This window comes from Parasteatoda tepidariorum, chromosome X1 (genome assembly GCF_043381705.1).
Source record: "Parasteatoda tepidariorum isolate YZ-2023 chromosome X1, CAS_Ptep_4.0, whole genome shotgun sequence".
Taxonomy (NCBI): Eukaryota; Metazoa; Arthropoda; class Arachnida; order Araneae; family Theridiidae; genus Parasteatoda; species Parasteatoda tepidariorum.
In genome coordinates, this window is record NC_092214.1 from 59,674,994 (window position 1) to 59,695,608 (window position 20,615).

General features: G+C 26.3%; 1 protein-coding gene and 1 long non-coding RNA gene across 4 annotated transcripts in view; one reads left to right on the top strand and one right to left on the bottom strand.

Annotated features, from left to right (window-relative positions):
- The window catches only part of LOC139427069 (uncharacterized), a 58,583-nt gene extending 52,827 nt beyond the window's left edge, over positions 1 to 5,756 (bottom strand). For both annotated transcript variants that reach the window (XR_011638232.1, XR_011638231.1), the window contains exons 1-2: positions 5,657 to 5,756; positions 5,304 to 5,420 (exon numbers count right to left, since the gene is read on the bottom strand). This is a non-coding gene — a long non-coding RNA (uncharacterized lncRNA). The remainder of the gene's footprint in view (positions 1 to 5,303; positions 5,421 to 5,656) is intronic.
- A 2,329-nt stretch (positions 5,757 to 8,085) lies between these two features.
- LOC107447341 (toll-like receptor Tollo) overlaps positions 8,086 to 20,615 on the top strand; it is a 38,361-nt gene continuing 25,831 nt past the window's right edge. The window contains exon 1 of one of the 2 annotated variants that reach the window (XM_016062218.3): positions 8,086 to 8,154. The gene's annotated coding sequence lies outside the window, so the exon portion shown is untranslated. Of the gene's footprint in view, positions 8,404 to 20,615 lie in introns of both variants that reach the window. The other variant, XM_043039060.2, reaches the window with a different exon arrangement.

Sequence of the window (20,615 nt, forward strand, 5' to 3'; positions counted from 1 at the left end):
AACATATAAACCATTATTATAACTATTAACATATAAAATTATAATTTTCAGATCCCTTGTGATTCTTCTACGGATGATAGCATCAAATTATTTCTAGAGCTACTTTTAACTTGCGTAACTTACATTTCTTCATAAAGCATAAACTTATATATTTTAGGAGAAAAATAATTCTTCAACTATTAAGTAATAAAAATTTTACTATGCAAATAGATGGTATTAACAGATATTTAAATAAGGTAAAATAAAGTATAAATTAAATTAATTGAGATAAAAATATATATATGAATACAAAGGTTGCTTTTAGCTAGTTTTTAAATTATCAAAACGCAACTGAATGAAGAATAACTATAAGGTTACTGAAACAATAGTTGCGGTTGCTTTCTATAATTACTATATGCCATCAAAAAGTCTACGAATGCTCAACTTGTCTACAAACGTCACCTGTTACTCGTCACGCTTAGTAATCACTTTAATTGTATTGGACAGTATATATATATATATATATATATATATATATATCATATATTAAATTAATTCGACGGGTTTTTGATGAATGAAATGTATAAACGTATATTTGATGTGAATACTACAGGATTTTTCAAAAATGCCGAAAATAAACAAAAGAGTAGTATATCTGACTCAAAAATTTGAAGAAAAAAAATTAATAAAATAGAAAAAATATAATTTGAAAAAAAAATTTATAGAAATGAAATACCAAGGAGACATTGTTTGGTTTTGCGACTATTAATTACTTAAACCATATAAATAAATTTATATTAGTATTCATTCTTTTTTCGTAATTTATAGACTATTCATATAGTTACAAATATGGACAATTAAATATTTTATAGGTAAACAGTACTTTATTAGTGTTGTTTTGTAGGCTGTGTTAAGGCAACAAGTAACAAGTAGTGTTGTAAATAAAACACTAATATTTGGTGTCTATTATCTAAAATATTTGCTTCAATTAAATTTTTATAAAATTCAACAAAAATAAAGTTACTTTATTTTGAAATTCAATTTTAAATCTATTCGGTTACGATTGTGAATTCCTTCAGAATTTTATTTCATAATAAATCAAGCCTTTCGTAAACCACCAAATATTTTTCTTATAGCAATAATCATTAATTTTTTTTTATGTAAACCGTGTCATCTTTTCTGTAATNCAATTAGGATCATTAAATTCAGTGATATGCTCGATGATCTTAAGCTTAGCAATGTGCGATGAATGTCATTATTTTGAAATCTCAGAAATTTACATTTGAAATAAAGAATTCATCACATCGGTTTATTTCAAAGTCTCTCTTAAATTTCGAATAACAATCACGAATTAATTAAAATGAAGTAATAAATACATTTTCAGGCATAGTTATTTGTTTGTCTAAATTATGAAGAAGCTCATGAGTTAAAACATATAGTTGTTAGTTTAAATGGCTTATGATGGAGATTATTTCAAAAATAGGAAAAAAATTTTCACCTAAATAGAACTGTTTCTTTTGCGTTAAAAATTTGCAGAAGGAATATTTATTTTTTAACCTATTTCTAAAGAGAAATTAAGCTACTGTGATCACGACGAATTCGCAAAATTTATAACGCCAAATTGACTGATTTTAGAAGAGCCTCTAGTCTCAGGCCCAGTATTTTGAACCGTCCACGAGTAACCCCAATATATTCTGACATTAAAACTGATTTTTTGGTTTATAAAAATTATTTTGTATTTATCTTTATTAAAATAGATTTTGTTTTCAGATGGTCTATTTTGAAAATCGGCGTCTAAAGTATAAAGAAGCTCACGAATTGAAATATATAGTTGTTAGTTCTATTGGTTTATGATGGCGACTATTGTGAAAATATGAACTTTTTTTTCAGCTAACTGGAACTGTTTCTTATTCAATAAAATGTCAGCAAGAATACTTGGTTATTGGCCTATTTTTAAAAATAAACGAAGCAAATGATGAATTCATGAGGAATTCACAAAACTTTATAGCCCCGCCCCGTTAAGACTAAATTTAGAAGGGAGCTGTAATTCCAACGGTCCACAATGAACCCTAATATTTTTTTAAGTAAATTTTTATTTATTTATTTTTACGTTATAAAAATACATTTCGATTTTAAAGGGTCTATTTTATAAATTAGAAATAGTCATAGTCGTGTTTAATTTCATGATTGCCTCGACGAGTTCGACGACTTTCCAAAAATCTATTTTTATTTATCATCTCCTTTTGTTTGAAAACAACGAACTTTATTCTACAACCATTTGGGAAAGAAATTTAAAAAATATAGTTGCTTTCAATGATAATAGAGGTCTACTGCTTTCTACTCTCCACCACTTGCAAACCACCAGGGCACGTGCTCCCTTCGTTTGCTTAGCAATATTCATTACACAGACCTAAACTGTATGCCATTTAAGCATTAATCAGAGGGAAAACTTATAAGTCTTAAATTATTGAAAGCACTTACACGTACAGTAGTTTAAGTAAATAATGATATTTCTCCTTGCATAAAAATATATGTACTTAAGTAACCAAATTTGTTTACTTAATCCTAAATGTTTGTCTTGTTATGGTAATGCTTGACATGCGTCTGTTGCATTCTGCAAATTGAGTACCTATTACAATCTGCGTATTACTTGTATTCAAAGTTAGCGTGCATGGTATAAAATCATATCATTATCTTTAAACGATTATAATTAAAATTGTGCTGTATTTTGTTATTGTTTTTCTGTTATTGCTCAGTAAGCTTCGATATTTATTTCAGATCAATTTGAAGTGAGCTGAACGGAAATAATATATATATATATATAACATATAATATAATAAATAAATACAAAAAGAACAAAACGAAGAAAATTAAGAAAAGCAATAAGTTTTAATTACTGCGCATAAGCTGCTAGTAAATAGAACTCACAAAATAAGTTCAAAATGTAGAGAAAACATGGAAAAATTACAGAGCAATGAAAAAAGGGAAAAGAAAAATATTAATAAAAATAATAGAAAGAATACAAAAAATCCGGAAAAAGGAAAAAAAATTATAAAAATCTGGAAAATGAAAGATATAATCTTCTCATCAGCTCTCACGATTATATCCGCAAAAAGGAGTGCTTACTAATATTGTTACAACATAGCCAAAGCAAAGTCTATCAATACACTCCTTTTGGCGGATATAATCGCGTGAGCTGATGAAAAGATTATATCTTTTATTTTCCGGATTTTTATACATTTTTTTCCTTCTTTCGTAAATTTTTTTCCGGATTTTTTTTTATTCTTTCTATTATTACAAACTAAGGTAAACAACGTTTAGGAGCACAAAAATATTTTTAAATGCGGACAGCTGTCTCGGATGCTCAAAGGGCAACCTTCATCAGTGCACAGGAGCAACTTTGAGCATCCGAAACAGCTGTCTGCATTTATAAATATTTTTGTGCTCCTAAACGTTGTTTACCCTAGTTTGTATTTTAGCACAAAGGTCGCCCACTTGTGTATTTATTTATTTCTATTTTATCATTATATTTATTTTTATTTTTCCCTTTTTTCATTGTTCTGTAATTTTTCCATGTTTTCTCTGCATTTTGAGTGCATAACCGAAAATGAGTTTTTATTGTATAGTATCATACTTTGCTAAGCAGAAAAAATATCTCACTTCTTAGTCCAAAATAATATAACACTTATATTGAAAAAAAAAACGCTTTGAAAGACCCCAAACACGAACCGTGAACTCTAAACAGCACAATCACGCGTTCAGACATTCTACTACCTCGGCAATTTTTTATGTGGAGAACGCATCAAAAATGAAGCATCCTGAGAAAAATAACGTGTGAGGGATAATTTATGAATTGAAAAAAAATTCACAGCGTGATTAGTTTCAAATCGGCCTTATAGGAAAGAGTGGATGTATACTTTCTAGAAACTTGGTTATATATGCCTATAAATATTTATAGAACATTTAAAAAAAATTCTTTTGTCCAAACTACGCTATATTAAATCTTAAGTGGAAAATGTCACATGGTGGACAGTTTATAATTTTTTTAATAAAGTTTTGCACTGTGGAATTCACTTATGGAAGAATGGACAACCTGTTTTCCAAATGTTCCCAAACCTGTACCTGAAACGAAATTTTTATGGTAAATTTTTTAAAAAAATGTCCAAAACAAAAACCAAATTTGCTATCGAAATCACCATTTACAAATTTTGAGAAAAACTTTAAAAAAAAATAAGAAAATTGAAGAAGCAATGGACGTGAAAAAAAGCACCCATACCTGACTAAAAATACTCAGAGAAAATTTTTTAAAAAAAAACATTTTTTTCCAAAACATGCTATATTACGCTTTTGATAGAAAATGTTATATGGGAGATATATAAATTTCTTAATTGATACGTTTGAAATTGGTTTTATCGAAAGAATGTGGATCATATTTTCAAAAAATACCTAAAAATAATTTTATAACATTTAAAAGAAAAAATAGTAAAAGAAAACTAATCTTGGCCCTAAGATGCATGCATTATGTGAAAAATATCGTAAACCGGGCATTTAATAATTTTTGTTGCATTTTTTGTTTGTCAGAATTCATTTAATTCATAACTTGCTTAATAAAAGGAAAAACACGCGTCATTTCATTTAAAAAATACTAATATACTCCTAAATATACTTATAGAGCATGATTTAAAAAATTATTTTGTTTAAAGCACACTGTATGAAACATTTGATGGTGGGATTAAGACTTTTTTTAATGGCTTTTTAGTACCATGGTTTTTGCTTTTAAATAAAAAAACACTGACGATGCAAGACAAAAGAACTTCTTAGTTCAAACTTTAGACAAATATTGTATAAAGAAAATAATTAAAAAAATTTATTATATTTTCACATAATTTACATGCAAAATTAAATCTTCCCTTTTTAACCTGCAACTGCCCAAAATATTAACCTATATTAACTCAACAAATGCAAGTGCTATAGAAACTCTATTATACATCTATTTGGCATTTTTTTCCACTTTTAACTTTGCTTATAATGATAAAAAGAAAAGCCCTCCTTAATTGGCATGCAAAATTAAAAAAAAAAAAAAAAAGTCTCATAAGACATTAGATTTTGTAATTCGTTTAGAATACATATTTTTGATTCGAGTGATACCAGAGGTTCAATTTTCGAACCTAGAATCAATCATGATATAAATTTTATTTTTTAAAATAATTGGAAAAAAAATTTTGTGTCTCAATTCCGCGTATTAGGAAATTCTAGTTTCTTTGGGTCTTTACGGTTTTCGTATTTTCTCGAATTTAGTTTACAGCAACGTCTAATTAACTTACCCATATTACGTAATACAGTTCACGTTTGGAACGTTGTAGAGCATGTCGTATATTACAGGGTGGACGCCATTGTCAAATATGGTAGAAAGATCTCATCTTGTACTTTTTTTTTCCTTGCTGGAAATACAGAAACAATTATTGACTTTGAAATAACCATTTGAAAATTCATGAAGTGGATTTGCAATGTAAATTTTATTGCCACTGATAAGTTTATGAAAAATGTAGGAGTTTCATTTTCAACAAAAGACATCAGTGGCGAAGCCAAAACTTTAAATCTAGCCTCAAATTACATACCGCATAATTACATACAAATTATAATCAAATTACATACAGATTTTAATCAAATTACATACAGATTTCTACTCCATTTCATGCTTGGACGTTCAATGAATTTACACTTTTTATCAAATTTTTGCCACAGTAAATACAGAAACAAATACTGTTTTTCATTATAAGTCATCTCATAAAATCTGGGTTTTACATCACACACTTATTTACGACCATTAAACTTCAATAATAGATATAAAGCTGATATAACATAATAAATATTGAACTGGTTGAACATAATTTTATAGTGTGAACCCCAAACTCTTCAATGGATATCATCGTGTCGGGTGTCGAGCAATTAAATTTTCGAATTATATTTCAAGTGCATGTTCAGATGTCGTCTGTTTATTTAAAGGCAAGTTTAAAAAAGAAGAAGTCCAACAGAGTTACTTTAATATTTCATATTTCATTTTATTTCTTTAATCATGTTTTGTGAATGTAAAGTGTTCCCTGTAATTGCGCCAAGTAAAAATGCATAGATCTTTAATTTATAACGATAAAAAGTAATAACTTCATTTTAAAGTAATGTTTATTTAATAGCAAAAAAAATTTGATAAATAAATATTCTAGACATCTTGAAGGAATATTATAAATATCTATGAATATTATAAATATTATCATTATAAATGAATAGTATAGATATCAATAGATTAGCTTGAAAAATCATGAGCAAATAGTATGAAAAATATATTTTACTTTTTTTTTAAAGTTATCGATTTTTATCACCTAATTATGTATAAAAAAATGTTTAAAATATTAAAAGAAGCTTAAATATTCATTTGCTTATTTCCATGCTGAACTTGTTTATTAGAATAGAAAAATTAATACAAAATCGAAACTAAATGATCCTTATTTTTAATTTTTTTGTACAATAATTTAAAATACAAGATGATTCTTTGGATGAGCATGAGCAATTAAAAATATAGTTATTTTTTAAAATAGTTACCTGTATTTCTTCTTTGTGTTTCGAAAAAAAAATTATATTGCATCGATTAATTTTCTTCATAATTTCTTGTTTATTTTTTTTTCTCGACAAAAAGAATAATTTACTGTGTGGCTCCTTGTAAGTTTTTCCATTACATTATTTATTTATTTATTTTGTAATTTTTAAAAAACTATATTCTATAAATGGATTAATTAACTCTTTTTGGAATTCATATTAGAAAATGAGTTTAAAAAATCACTAATGATTCCTTACCTCAAGTTTCAGATTAAGTTCAGACTTGTTGCATGCGATTTAAATTAAGTATAACAGATATTTTTCAATGTGATACAATTTAATTTTGTCTGTTAATAGAAAACGATATCTTTTTTAAATTTATATTTCATCAAACGATTTCTTATAATAATGAATATGTGTGCTTAACTCTCTGTTATTACAGTTCTTAAAACAAAAAAGTATTTAATATGCTCTTACTGGCAGTTTAGCACCACATTCACTTTGTTTTTTTTTTCTTCTGCATTATACGACGTAAAATCTCTCTCTCAATAAAATTCAAAAATTATTTTTATTTGTTTTCTTCTTTAAAATTTTGGCAGATTAGAATGCAAAAATGTACAATTTTCAGTAAAATAAGGCCCATGTGTTGCCTTATAAAATAAATTGTAATTTTAGAAAAAATAAATAAAGAAATTCTGTATAAAATAATCGAAACGAAACGATTTTTTACGAAAGTGTGCGAAATTTCAATATGATCAGTGTATTGCAGTTCGATAACTAACGTAAAAAATAAAGATTTGAAAGAAGTCTATTTTTGCTCACGACAGTTCGAACCAAATGGGAGAACCTGTTTCCTATCACTTCATTGACATAAACTTAAAAATAGTAAAAATAGTCAAAACATTTTGTATTTCTAGTAAAAAATAATTTCAAAAATTCACTAAAAAAATACATAAATAAAAAAGCCACAATTAATTTTCATTAAACTCGAAACAAATTTATTTTAAACAAATAAAGGTTTTGCACGATTTTGTTGAAAACTATATATTATCTTGCAAATTAAATTAATTTTCATAAATTAAGTTTAGTTCCAAAATTTCTAGTTTCAACAACTCTGATTACTAATAAAATTGGGAGGAAAGTTTAATATTCTCTTCATTAAATCAATCTACAAAGATACTCTTGACGATGCAATTAAATTCTTGAAATTTGGTCGCTAAAAATTGTTTTACTTTTATATTTTCTTTTGCTTCTTTAAAAAAAAAAAAAAGAAAGTATTTCGCTCGGTAAAAGGTAACTTTATGTTGAAATTACTTTTTTATCGGAGTTATAATGATGCTAGAATCATTAAAATTGGAGTATTTTATAAAGCCCTTGCTCATTAAACTGAACTTTTCAATTAATTTTTCGGTTTATGAAATTACGGGGAAAGCGATTTTAAAGTGTCTCTTTCCTAATTTTCGTAATTTCTTAATTTGTACCGGCGACGTCAATAGATGGCGCTTTCTCAAATCTCTGCAGACGGCGTCCCAGTTATCAAACATTGGCATATTCCAAAAAATGTTGAAGAATCGTCTGAAAGCGGTGAGTCACATTATTTTTCTTGTCATTTTTTTTCCCAACAATAAATCATTGAACCTTTATGATATTTGACTTTTCAGTCAAACTTTAAAATATGAGTGTGTTTAAAACAAATTTATTGAAGGCTTTTCGAATGTTTGATGGTCAAAGCTGCAGGCTGGGAAATAAAAAAAGAGATTGCATCTTACATTCTCCGATGGAAACTTAAAAGAAAAACATAAGGATTGTTTCTCTTTCATCGCTATTTCAAAAGTAAGATTGCGTGAAATTTGTAGTAAAAAGATCCCGATCCTAGTTCCGAATGTCGGATCGATCTTGTTATTTATTATGGTGTGAGTTATTTATAAGAACGTTAGACATTCTATTGAGTTTGTCATAGTTACTCCATCGCACGCATTCCGCCACACATCTAAGAAGATACAATAGGGACCTTTATTAAAATTGATATTCGTAGTTATTGATTTTGACAGTAACTAAGAATGTCAATTTTGTACCGTTTTGATTTCTGTTGAACATAAAAGATGATGAAGTATTTAATTTAGATAAAAATTTAATTGTTATTCGAAAAATTAATTTCCCAGCAATCAGAAAAAAATAATTTTTTATCAATACATATATAATACTAAGTTATTGCTCTTTTTCAAACTTTATTGAAAAAGCATTTAGAGTAAAAAATAAAACTTACATTTAAATTATTATAAAATATTGTAGCACCTACATTAAAATTTTTTGTAAATTTTTATGTTGACTTATCAAATATTTAATATATTTTCAATGACTAAGTTTAAATAATAATAGGCATTTAAATTTATACAGAATCATTTTTCAATTTTTTCTGATCTAATGAATGAATTGAATTAATATTTACTTTGAAAATTCATATATAAACAGAAGAATTTTTCAAAAGTAAACATTCTGAAACTTTTGATTAATCTATGTTTGAATTGTAAATAAAGGTCGCTATCGGTTTTTATTTATTTTTATGTAGAATGGGATTCTCTTTTAAAATTTTGGCGACTGAGGCGAACATTTTCTTTGTGACGTGTTTTTTCTGATTGAAGTGAATAATAACGAAATCCGGGCTAGATTTTTACAACTCGGGCTTAATTTTTATTAGATTAGTGCTAATCATGCTTAATATTTTGTTTTAAAGAAGTTTTTTTTAATGTATTTCCTGTTTCAAGTTATATTATTTTAGTGACCAAGAAAACTCTTTTCTAGTTTAATAATGCTAGACAAAACTTGCGAAAATGTTTTAACATATCGAGACATTTTAAAACATGTCTCGAATAATGTTTTATTTCGTATTATCAGTATAGTTTGAATTGGAAGCTTATTCTTTTTAAACATTACCACTGCTTTTATAATTATTTATCAGATTAATTATTTGAATAAATTATTGTTTTATTCTATTTATTTTTAGCATATGCTAATCATTAAGTTCTTTATACCTATTTAAAAAATTGTTGTTTGGAAGGAAAATGTGTACTTAATCGAATAATTTTTATTCATTTATTTAGAATGTTAAAAGTTAAAATTAACCATGTATTTGTATTCCAACAAATTTCGAAAAAGAAATGAGCGACTCGCAATTTTATCAATATTAAATTAATTAATCGAAGTGACCAAAACATTTGAAATTTTTATTTAATTAAGTTTTTGAATTACTTATTTATTTATTTTTTTTTGAAAGATCCTGTTTTTGTGAAAAAAATCTACTCATAATTTACTTAATCTAATATTGTAAAATGGGATTCATTCTACCATATACAAATTTTTTGTATTCCTCCTATGTAAATTCTTTGATTCTATCTAGCCCTATTTTAGCAAATGTGTGTAAATTTGTTTTGATTGCGAATGTGTGTAAATATGTGTGTGTCCTGGTTTTGTGAAGAAAAAAAACACAAAAGCTTTGTCTTACACGGAGTTTTTGTTTTGAAATTATGAAAAAAAGGCGTCATCGTAAAATTATGAAAGAAAGGAGTCGTCGTATGCATTTTTCAAAAGAAGAGTTGAGTGAAGTGTCCATTTTCAAAATGAAAAAGTAAAAAAAATGGGAAAGATCCGATTTCGCGATTTTGTAAAGGTCGGTTAAGGTTTTGAAAAGTTTTTTTTTTTTTCTTTTTTTTTTTTAACGGTCCCAAATTTTGTCTGAAAGTATAATATTTCACTTTTCTTGTTGTAAACGCAAATGTTAAAGTTAGTTTTGAATCTATACATTTTAATGAGAGAGTATTTTAATGAATATTTTTTACCAACTGTGTGGTAATACGAACTATAATTTTGAGAAATAGAATTTTTGATGAAAACAAAATATTATGCGTAGAAAAATATCAAATGAATTGTTTAAATACTATATTTTGGTTTATAAAACCAAAATTATGTTTTTATTTTTTGTTTTAAGCAGAATAATCATTACCATACAGTACGGTAATTTTACCAAAATTTTTTTCTTCTTGAAGATGTGCATTACTTATTTCTTCTTGAAGATTGTGCATTATTTATTTCTTTTTTATCCTCCTTTTAATACTATTCACCTTAATTTTCTTTTCATTTTCTGACCCTTCTGATTTTAAATAAGGATATTATTCCTTTATTATTGCACCTTCTCTTCTGCTATTAATAACAATCTAAGATGTAGTCTGTTAAATATGGTGTTCAGTATATGTGAGGAAAAGTCTACTTTTGGATATTTTTTGCTTAATATTTTGTTTTCAAGAACAGTGAAACTTCTAATCGATAATTCATATGTAAATATTTTTATGGTGTTGAAATGGTAACTTTGAAACTTCTAATCAACAATTAATTCATATGTAACTATTTTTATGGTGTTGAAATAGTAATCTCCCATTAAATGCAAATTAATCTCCCAATAAATGAACTTAATACAACCTAAGATGTAGTCGGCAAAATATGTGAGTTAAAGTAAACTTATAGATATTTTTTGCTTAATACTTTGTTTTCAGGAACTGTGAAATTTCTAGACAATTAATTTATATGTAACTATTTTTATGGTGTTGGAATGGTAATCTCCCATTAAATGCAAAACTCGTAATAAGTATTCCATAAAATGTTGATGCCTATTTTCTCACACTTTGTTAATGTTGTTTAATTCCCTTGTGCTCAAAACGCCCCGAATATCAACGATTTTCATTCTAATCATATCCTGTAGTTGAAAATTGCCTAGTGAGAATCAATAAAACCTTCCCGAGTTCTCAAATTATGTGTTTTGATTACCAGCCAAAGTATAAATTGAGAAAGCTTACTTAGTCAGGGTGTAGTTGATAACGCTCAAATTCGTAGCCTTTTTAAAATTTCGATAATTTTTAAAAAAGCGCTTTGGTAATTACTTCGGTAAAATTAACAATAAAGTATGGTTTTATAATTCGTGATAAGATTTGGTAAACGAGGTAAAATTTTGTAGTTTTATCATATTTCAGAACATAGTTAAAAAAACATTTATTCGGTTAAATTTATTTTTCAGTTCTGTGTTTTTTACTAAACCTGCGGTAATAAGAACTATAATATTGAAACCAAAATTTTCGGTAAACCGTTACCATATGAACGGAAAAATTACCAAATGAATGGTTTAAATACTGTATATTTTGCTTTTATTAACCAAAGTATGCTTTTTTTTTAATCAGAAGTTTCATTGCCAGACAGTGCGGTAATTTTACCAGAACTTTTTTCTATTGTAGAAGTCTTATTTCAAAAACTTATTAAGTGTTAGAGCATTGTTAACAAAAGTTAAAAGAGGGGAGAAAATTCAACAGGCAATAAAAATCTAGGGATACATAGCTTGCTCTGTTGTGGAAAATGATAAAAAGTAATTAAAATAGAGAAAACTAGTTAAACAATCAGGCTTTCCATTAGCAGTAAAGCTAAATAATATATAGCGATTTTCATTATTTTATAACACTTTCTAAATTTGAATGACAGAAATATATCACATTTTTACTAAAAAAAAATAAGTAAATTAAAGCTTAAAATATAAATGGAAATCTATTTTAAGAAAATATTTATCACTCTAACTCATTAGAAGATTCAAAAATAATTTGCGACTTTTGCTTTGAAATGGGGTAATAAAACATTTCGTCGATTTTGAAGCGAAATACACAACTAATCAAATTAAATAACTGTCAAGAAAATGAGAAGTCTGGGTAATAAAAATCCACTTTTATTGAAATAAAGTTTCTATTACTCTATACTTCAAATTTTTATTAGATAGTGCTATTTTTTTCTTTAAAGTTAATGGCTTTTTGTCGTTCTTAACATTTGCTTCTCTTTTTTAGTTGGTGGAATGTTCGGCTAGTCGAAGGAAATATTTTATAAGAAAATATTTTTTCACCATAAATAGACAAAACATTAAAACTTTCTATCATCTAATTCATTCTCTAATAATTTCAGAAACGTGGAAATGAACTATTTTTTCCCATTCTTCTGTGAAAAATCCTAATCTAATATAAAAAGTATTTGATCGCAGTTTTCCAATATTATTTTGTGTTATCATTAAATGTCGTGAAGTCAACTAGGAAAATATTTTGAAATATCTTGTATAAAAGCTTTTGTTTTATTTGAGAAGGTTGAGAAATTATGTTGGGATCGATGAAAAATTGCTGTATTACAATATTTTTACACAGTTAAAAAACCATCAAAATCTAAAACTATTTGATATTATATAAATTTATATAAGTACTACACTGTAAAGAAATTCCGAATGAAATTAGAGTATAAAGTACCGGCAGTTTGGGTGCATCATCCGTAGAATCAATTTTACCGTAAATGTTATACCATAATTTTTACAGTAATAATTACCGTAAAATCACTCGAATTACGATCACCCGAAAATCACTCGATTATACGGTAATTATTACTGTAAAAATTATGGTATATCAGACTTTTTTTCCCATACCGGTTTCTTGAGTGCCAGTACTTTCAACCGTAATTTTTTTCATACAGTGTATGAAAATGTGCTTAGGATATCTACAGAATTTAAACTTATTTATAAATCAACAAGCTTAAAACTTTTGTCTTGGAATAAAAAAAGTATAGTAAAAAAAATTTCTAGTCAGACTTAAAAAAAAAAAAGAGGTTGCATTTACAATTGAGCGTTTATGCCTAGTGCCTTCGATAAAATTATAGAGAAATGAATATTTAAAAATAATTTCTGTCCAATAAATAATTATTAAGGAACTTACAGTGTATTTTTAGAATCATCCCTAAATAGGCTAGTCCAAATAGGCATGAATGAGGTACTTCTTCAAATTTTTTTCTTCATGAAATTGTTTTTTCTTTCTTTTTTTAAGAATTGTTGCCAGCTTAAATTTTAAAGTTATTCTTATTATAATTATTAAACTTTCTATGTTAAGTATGCTGGCATTAACTACTGAGTTATGTTGGGTAACTCTATATTTGAAAAAAAAATTACATCTGAAAAACGGAACCTTCGAAATTATTAAAACACAGAGTATTAATCAATTATTACCCTAAAAAATGAAGTTGTAAATGGGTTTCTAATACAAATAAAGAAAAAATTCAACAAAAATGTTAAATGAAATTCAAGAGAATTATCCGTAGTTATTAAACATCGTAAAATAAATAAGAAGAAAATTTTTTTTTTTAAAATTAAAAAAAAAAAACTGTTACACTAATATAAATATTTAAGTGAAGTTCCCTAGAAACTTTTTTTAATAGCTAACAAATCATTCTAACTCATGTGCAGTATCTTTATTTTATTATTTTATTCGGCAATAGTAAATAGAGTACAGTGCGCAGAAAAAAAGGACCACCCTGAATAACTTTTGATTTAATGATCGAACTTCACGCTCTATGACTCAATCTTATTGGCTCGAGGGGGTGACCTCAAATATGCTGATTAATAAGTGCAGACGGTATTTTAAGTTACGAAATCAGACACATAAACGTACTTTCTCTGAATAAACTTACTTTTTTTTCTCCACTGATTCGGATTTTTGACCCCCTAAACATATAGGGGGTAGCCGCAATCTGGAAATATGATCCCAATAGTTCGGTCAGAAGAGCGCTTCAAAGTTTGAACCCCTTAATGTTAATTTTACTTTTTGCGTCTTTCGCTATATCTCAAAAAAATTTTAAGCTAATTTTTAAAATAAATTTGCACACAATTAAGAAATTCGTTTATCCAAAAAATAATTCCATACGGAAAGAAAATTTCAGTAAATATTTATTATTTTATTTAATAAAGGTCGAAAAAATTGTGAATTGTAAGGTATGCAAATTTATGCATCATTTAAAAGAATGTAACTTTACATGATAAATAGAACATTTGAACAAAATCGGTTGAATAGTTCCTGAGAAATTAAATTTCAAAAAAGTCAGATATTTAAAATTCGATTTCTCAGGAACCATTCATCCTATTTTGCTCAAATTTTGTATTTTGCTATGTAAAATTATGCTCTTTAAAATAATGCAAAAAATTCTGTACCTTCAATTCGAAATTGTTTCGACCATAAAATAATAAATATTTACTAAAAAAAGTCTTTTTTGCCTGGAATTACCTTTGGATAAGCGAATTTTATTATTGTGTGCAAAAAATTTTCAATTCGCTTAAAATTTTCTCTGTATATCTCGAGAAATTTTTACATTCGAGAAATTTTCATTATATGTGAAATACGAAAAAAGTAAACTTTGGAGCGCTCTCCTGACCCAAACTATTGGGACCATATTTCCCTGATTGCGGCTACCCCTATATATTGGGGATCGGAAATCCGAATCCTTCGAAAAAAATTGTATGTTTATTCAGAGGAAGTACGTTTTTGTGTCTGTTTTCATTACTTAAAATATCGTCTGCCCTTATTAATTAGTATATTTGATGTGACCTCCTCGAGCCATTAATATTGGGTCCTAGAACATGATGATCCGATCATTAAATCAAAAGTTATTTAGGGTGTTTTTTTTTTTTTTTTTTTTTTTTTTTTTTTTTTTGTATGTGTGCACTGTACGTAAATAGTTTTCTTCAAATGTTAGGCTTTGTTACTTCGACTTTTTAAAATAAAAAAGGATGATCAAGAATTATAAAAAAACTGATGTGTAAACGGGTACCCCATGCAAGTAATTTGAAAAATGAAAATTTTCGTAAGAATTTAACATTAGCTTCAAATGCGTAGATTAATCTGCAATTATAAGAAAGCATTAACAGGAAAAAGAAAAGCAAAATTGCAGCACCGATTTTAAGAGGTGTTAAATTTTTTTTAAGTATTTTCTTCGCAATATATTAAGTATTTTACTCCTTATCATTTGCATTAATTTTTTTGTATTTTCAAACCTGTATGAAAGAAAATAAGATTTCTTTACATGTTACATATTTTATTAATATATTTTATCAGTTTTATTACTAACAAGCGGATGATCAAGAATTAACCAAGTGATCGCCGGCAGTCCTCTTTTTCTCATTTTCTATCAATATAAAAAGATTTTGAAGTAAAATACCAAAATCAATAAAACGGAAGGTTTTTTTTCTAGCACTTATCCCATTAAAACATTTTTATCGGCTTATTTACAGATTTAGTTGTTTATTTTTTCTTGGCTTATTATTTCTTGACTTATTATTTCTTGCCTTATTATTAGCTTTTTTTATTCATGATAAATAACGGCTTTAAACGTAATCTAATGTAAAAAAATTAAAAATAATTCATATTTTTAATAACTTATTCTTGAGAAAAATGTTAAATGTTGCTAAATTAGAAAGATAAATTTTGAAAATGAATATTTTCAAAATTTATAATTGTAGTCAAAATTTATAATGATTCTAAAACCTGTATGAGAAAATATATTTCTTAAATTTAAGTATATGAGATTTCGTTGTATGAATTAATAATTTAACTAATTAAAAACTTATTTATTAAACGTGACAAAGTGTGAATTAATTAGCTTTTAAAATTAGCCATTAAAATTAACTTTTTGTTTTCTGTTTTAAGTTTAACGTCCTAAGTAGCACAAATGAGAAACAACGTATTTCTTTTAATTGAGCTGAAGTTCACAATTTGGCAGAAAATCCTGCAATTTTAAAAGAAAATTACCGAGTGTAGAAAATAATAGAACCATCTTAAAGCTTATCTTTAAAGCTTACAGAAAATGTGATGTTTGCGTGCAAGTAGAGTTTGTTAAGACCTTAATCTGGGGAAGAAATCAATGTTTCGCGTATTTTAATAATGCTCTTCTTTTTTCTCTCTTTCCTACTCCTAATTTTAGCTCGAATCCTACATTTTGTTTTATTTCCCAGAAAACATATTTTCTCTCTTTTTTTTAATTGAAATAAAAGTATTAGACTAACTATTAAACTTAAAAGCTAATTATTCTAAATGCTTAATCAATTTAGAATTCAGATTTAGTATAGAATAGTTAATAATAAAAAAAAGCTTTAAAAATTTGCTGAAATTTTTTGTTCAGTATCTAAAACCATATTCGAAAACTCACTGCCTAATTTTTCCAATCTAAAATTCTTCGAAGAGATATCGCTTGCAAAACTTTTCGAGTAGATAAGATTTTTTTTTTCTTTTAAAAATGAAAAGCTAAAGCGGTAGATATTCTAAAACCCTTTTAGAAACTTATACAAGTTTTTAGTTTTCGCAGTATGCTGGTAAGCCTAACTCGAACAATATTGTAAAATTGAGATTTGCTCAAGAGACCCGCGTCTACTCCTTTAAAAACACTACTTTCTAGTTTATGTAAACATTTTAATTTGTATGTGATTAAACACACAAATTTGAATACCAACATAATGCAGGAACTTATTCTGAATGTCACACCTTGAGTAAATTTTCCTCGTTTGAATTTTTTGGCAGGATATATTTGTTTGTAAAGATTTGACACTTAAACTGAAGAATTTTGTTTTATTGCCATAAAAAAACCTTCTCTTCAAATATTCAGAATCTGATTTAACTTAAAAATTGTATGTTCAAAGTTAAAAATGCGATGAATTAATCTTTATTTAAAATATTTGAAGTGGGGTCTTTTTCGAATGGGGTCAAATTATTGTAAGAAAATTCGCCATGTTTTATGGTTTTATTTGTGTTGTCTTTTTCTCTTTCATTGTTAAGATAAACTGCAGCATTTGTTTTTTTCTTGAAAACGCATTAAGAAAAATGTTCGCACGTGTACCAAAATATCCAACCAAATTGCCTATAACACACAAAGAAAAAAAAAAGATTTTTTCCCCCGTTTGCGCTGACATCCTTTCAAAGGTTAAAATAACAGCTAAAGAATAAATTTCTAGTTTCGTGTGTATACCTGGTGAGTTAACAAAAAAGTTCAGACACTCTTGAGAACTTATATACAACTTTATGTGTTATTTAAGCAATGACCTATGTAATTTTGCTGACACCATAGAAAAAGACTTCATAATTTTTAACTCACATCATATTTTTGAAGCAGTACTAAAAACATTTACATTTAGATCTAAGTTTGTTATCTCAGATATTGTATCTTGATAAGAACAATTTAACGTATAGAAAGTTTGCAGTTCACTAATTTTAGTTAATCATTTAATGGGAAAGATAATATTATAAGGCCTTTATCAATTAGTATTGTGAAAAATTTGCGAAGGCGTACAAACAGAAAGCGTTAAAATATTATTTTTTAAACGATAAAATAGTACCAATTATTGTGCAGTATATTGGGAGCTGGGAGAACGGGTAAGGCTAATAATTGAGAAAATCATATTTTATTAAAGAAATAATTCGTTAACTTTTTGAGTGAGAAAAAAAAATTATTGTTAAAAAATTAGGATTTATTTTTTAGTTTATTAATGTAAACATTTAACTTTTGTAACAAATTGCGAAACTCAGTTAAATTGCGAAGTTCTAGTATATTAATTATTGTATTAGAATTTTTTGTAATATTAACGTTATAAAACAGTTCTATATAAAAAATTCCGGTCAAAGCATCTTTAATGGCAACTAGATGTAGATTCAATTATACATCATCAGCGCGTTTTCCTCACTCCCACAAGGACAACCTGTTTTTTATTGAAATTTAAGAGCTTTATTGCGTCATAATCATGAGTCATGCTATAGAAATGAATGAATTAAATTCTCATTCTGTGGGTTATTTCTATTTATCCAAATGAAGTGTCTTATTCCAATGAAAAATTGAATTTTTCAAAAGAAACAATGTAGCATAACTTTTAACGCTTTTCATGTCGTAAGAGATAACCAAGGCTACAGAGGCAATCTGATAACTTTTTGACCATCCTTGCATTATTAAACAATTTACCCAACTTGTTGATATAAAGAATGAAATAGTTATGACTTGTTACGTTTTCATCGTACTTTTAAAATAATAAACCGGAATTGAAGAGATGAATAACATGCCATGTAAACAAGTATTAAAAGAGAATGGCTTGGCTAGTTTTTATTTAGTAATCTTTTGGAGTACTCTATATTCCTAAACATTTCATACAACTTGTTATTGTTAAAAATAAAACAGGATATATTATGTTTTGCTTCAGTTGTACCGTACACAAAAGAAAAAAAGGACCACCCTGAATAACTTTTAATCTAATGTACGTACTTTCTCTGAATAAGCATACTTTTTAAAGACGGATTCGGATTTCTGACCCCTAAAATATAGGGGGTAGTCGCAATCTGGGAAATATAATTCTTTGGTCAAAAGAGCAGCCCACAGTTTGGGCCCCTTAATGTTAAATTTCTTTATGCGTATTTCGTCGTATCTGGAGAACTTTTAAAGCGAAACGAAAAAATTTTTGCACACAATTATAAAATTCGTTGATCCAAAGATAATTCCTTGCCAAAAGTAACTTTTAGTAAATATTTATTATTTTTTATTATTTCATTTAATAATAGTTAAAAAACTTTTGAATTTTGATTAATACATTTTTTACATCATTTTAAAGAATGCGATTTTAAATGGCAAAGTACAAAATTTGAGCGAAATCTGTCGAATAGTTTCTGAGTAAACGAAATTAGGAAAAGTCGTGTTTTTAAAATTCGATTTCTCAGAAACTATTCGACTGATTACCCTCAAATTTTATGTTTTGCCATTTAAAAATGTATTTTTAAAAATGATGTAATCCGCGTTTTTGTGTCTGATTTCGTAACTTAAAAAATTATCTGCTTTAATTAATTAACATTATGAGGTCACCATTAAGATTGAGTCCTAGAAAGTGAAGATCCTATCATTAGTTCAAAACATATTTATGGTGGGCCTTTTTTTATGCACTTTAAACCCAAAATAATAAATTAGCATACAGTTCTTTTTCGTATATTTTTAATGCCTAAGAGAAATTTGTATACTATTGGATTAACGTACAAAAAAAAAAAAATTTCTAACCTCTTTTTTTAATACTCTTATGGCATAATGAAGGAAGCTTTATTTTAATTTATGTTTAAAAATCCTTTAACATTGACATTATTTTACCATTTAAAAAATGTCAAATATTTTGAATGTATTCTATATAATTAAAATTTTTGAATATTGAATTAACACACAAAAATGTAATGTTTATTTCCGACCTATTTTTTTTAAATTGTATAAAATAATATTAAACAAAACTTAAATTTCATTTATGTTGAAAAGTCCTGTAACACGTTTGCATTATTTTATTTTGAAAGAAAAAATATTTTTAATACATCCTATGAAGTTAAAATAAATTTGTATGAGACTACTTCATGTTTTATGGAATCGTTATCAAACTAAGTATTATTAGTATTTTTTTTTATTTCATTTTTATCTAATGTTTAGTTTTAATTCATTTTTATTTTGAACCATTGTAATCAATCAATGTATTGATTTCTGTTGTTTTATAATCTAATTTCTAGAATAGCTTCCTACTCAATTTCAAATTTTTTTTTATTTTATTGAAATGGCTTTAAAATAGAATTGTTGGTATGGTGAACTTTTATTTTTATAATCAAAGAGGCTTTCTGAAAACGATCCAATATATAAAACTGCTCTTAAACCATCTTTTCAACAAAATCAGAAAACAAAATAACTTCAAAATCATTTAATTTTTGAAAGTGGACTTTCGAAATCTTTAAACAAATGAATTGATCTATAGTAAGGTATTATGTACTCACATTATTGCGTGATATTCTGATATTATACTTCAATAAACTAAATATAGATGTTTAAAATATTTACATTTTCCAAATTTGTAAATGAAATTGTCATTTTTTAAAAGACGAAATAAATTTTTCTTTTTTTAAATATAGTATATGAAAAAAAACTACTTAACTTACTTTAACTTACATGGATAAAAATTACTAAATACTACCAGAATATGGTAAATTTTACCATATTCTGGTAGTTTTGACCATAGTTTTTTTTTTCTCTGTGTAATAAATTTCAATACTTACCAAATAAAGTAAATTAATTCTTGAATCAATTTTTTAAACATTTTACTATGTTTTCTTTTATTTTTTATGAATCAAATCTCTTTTTTCTTTCTATTTAAAACTCACTGCCTA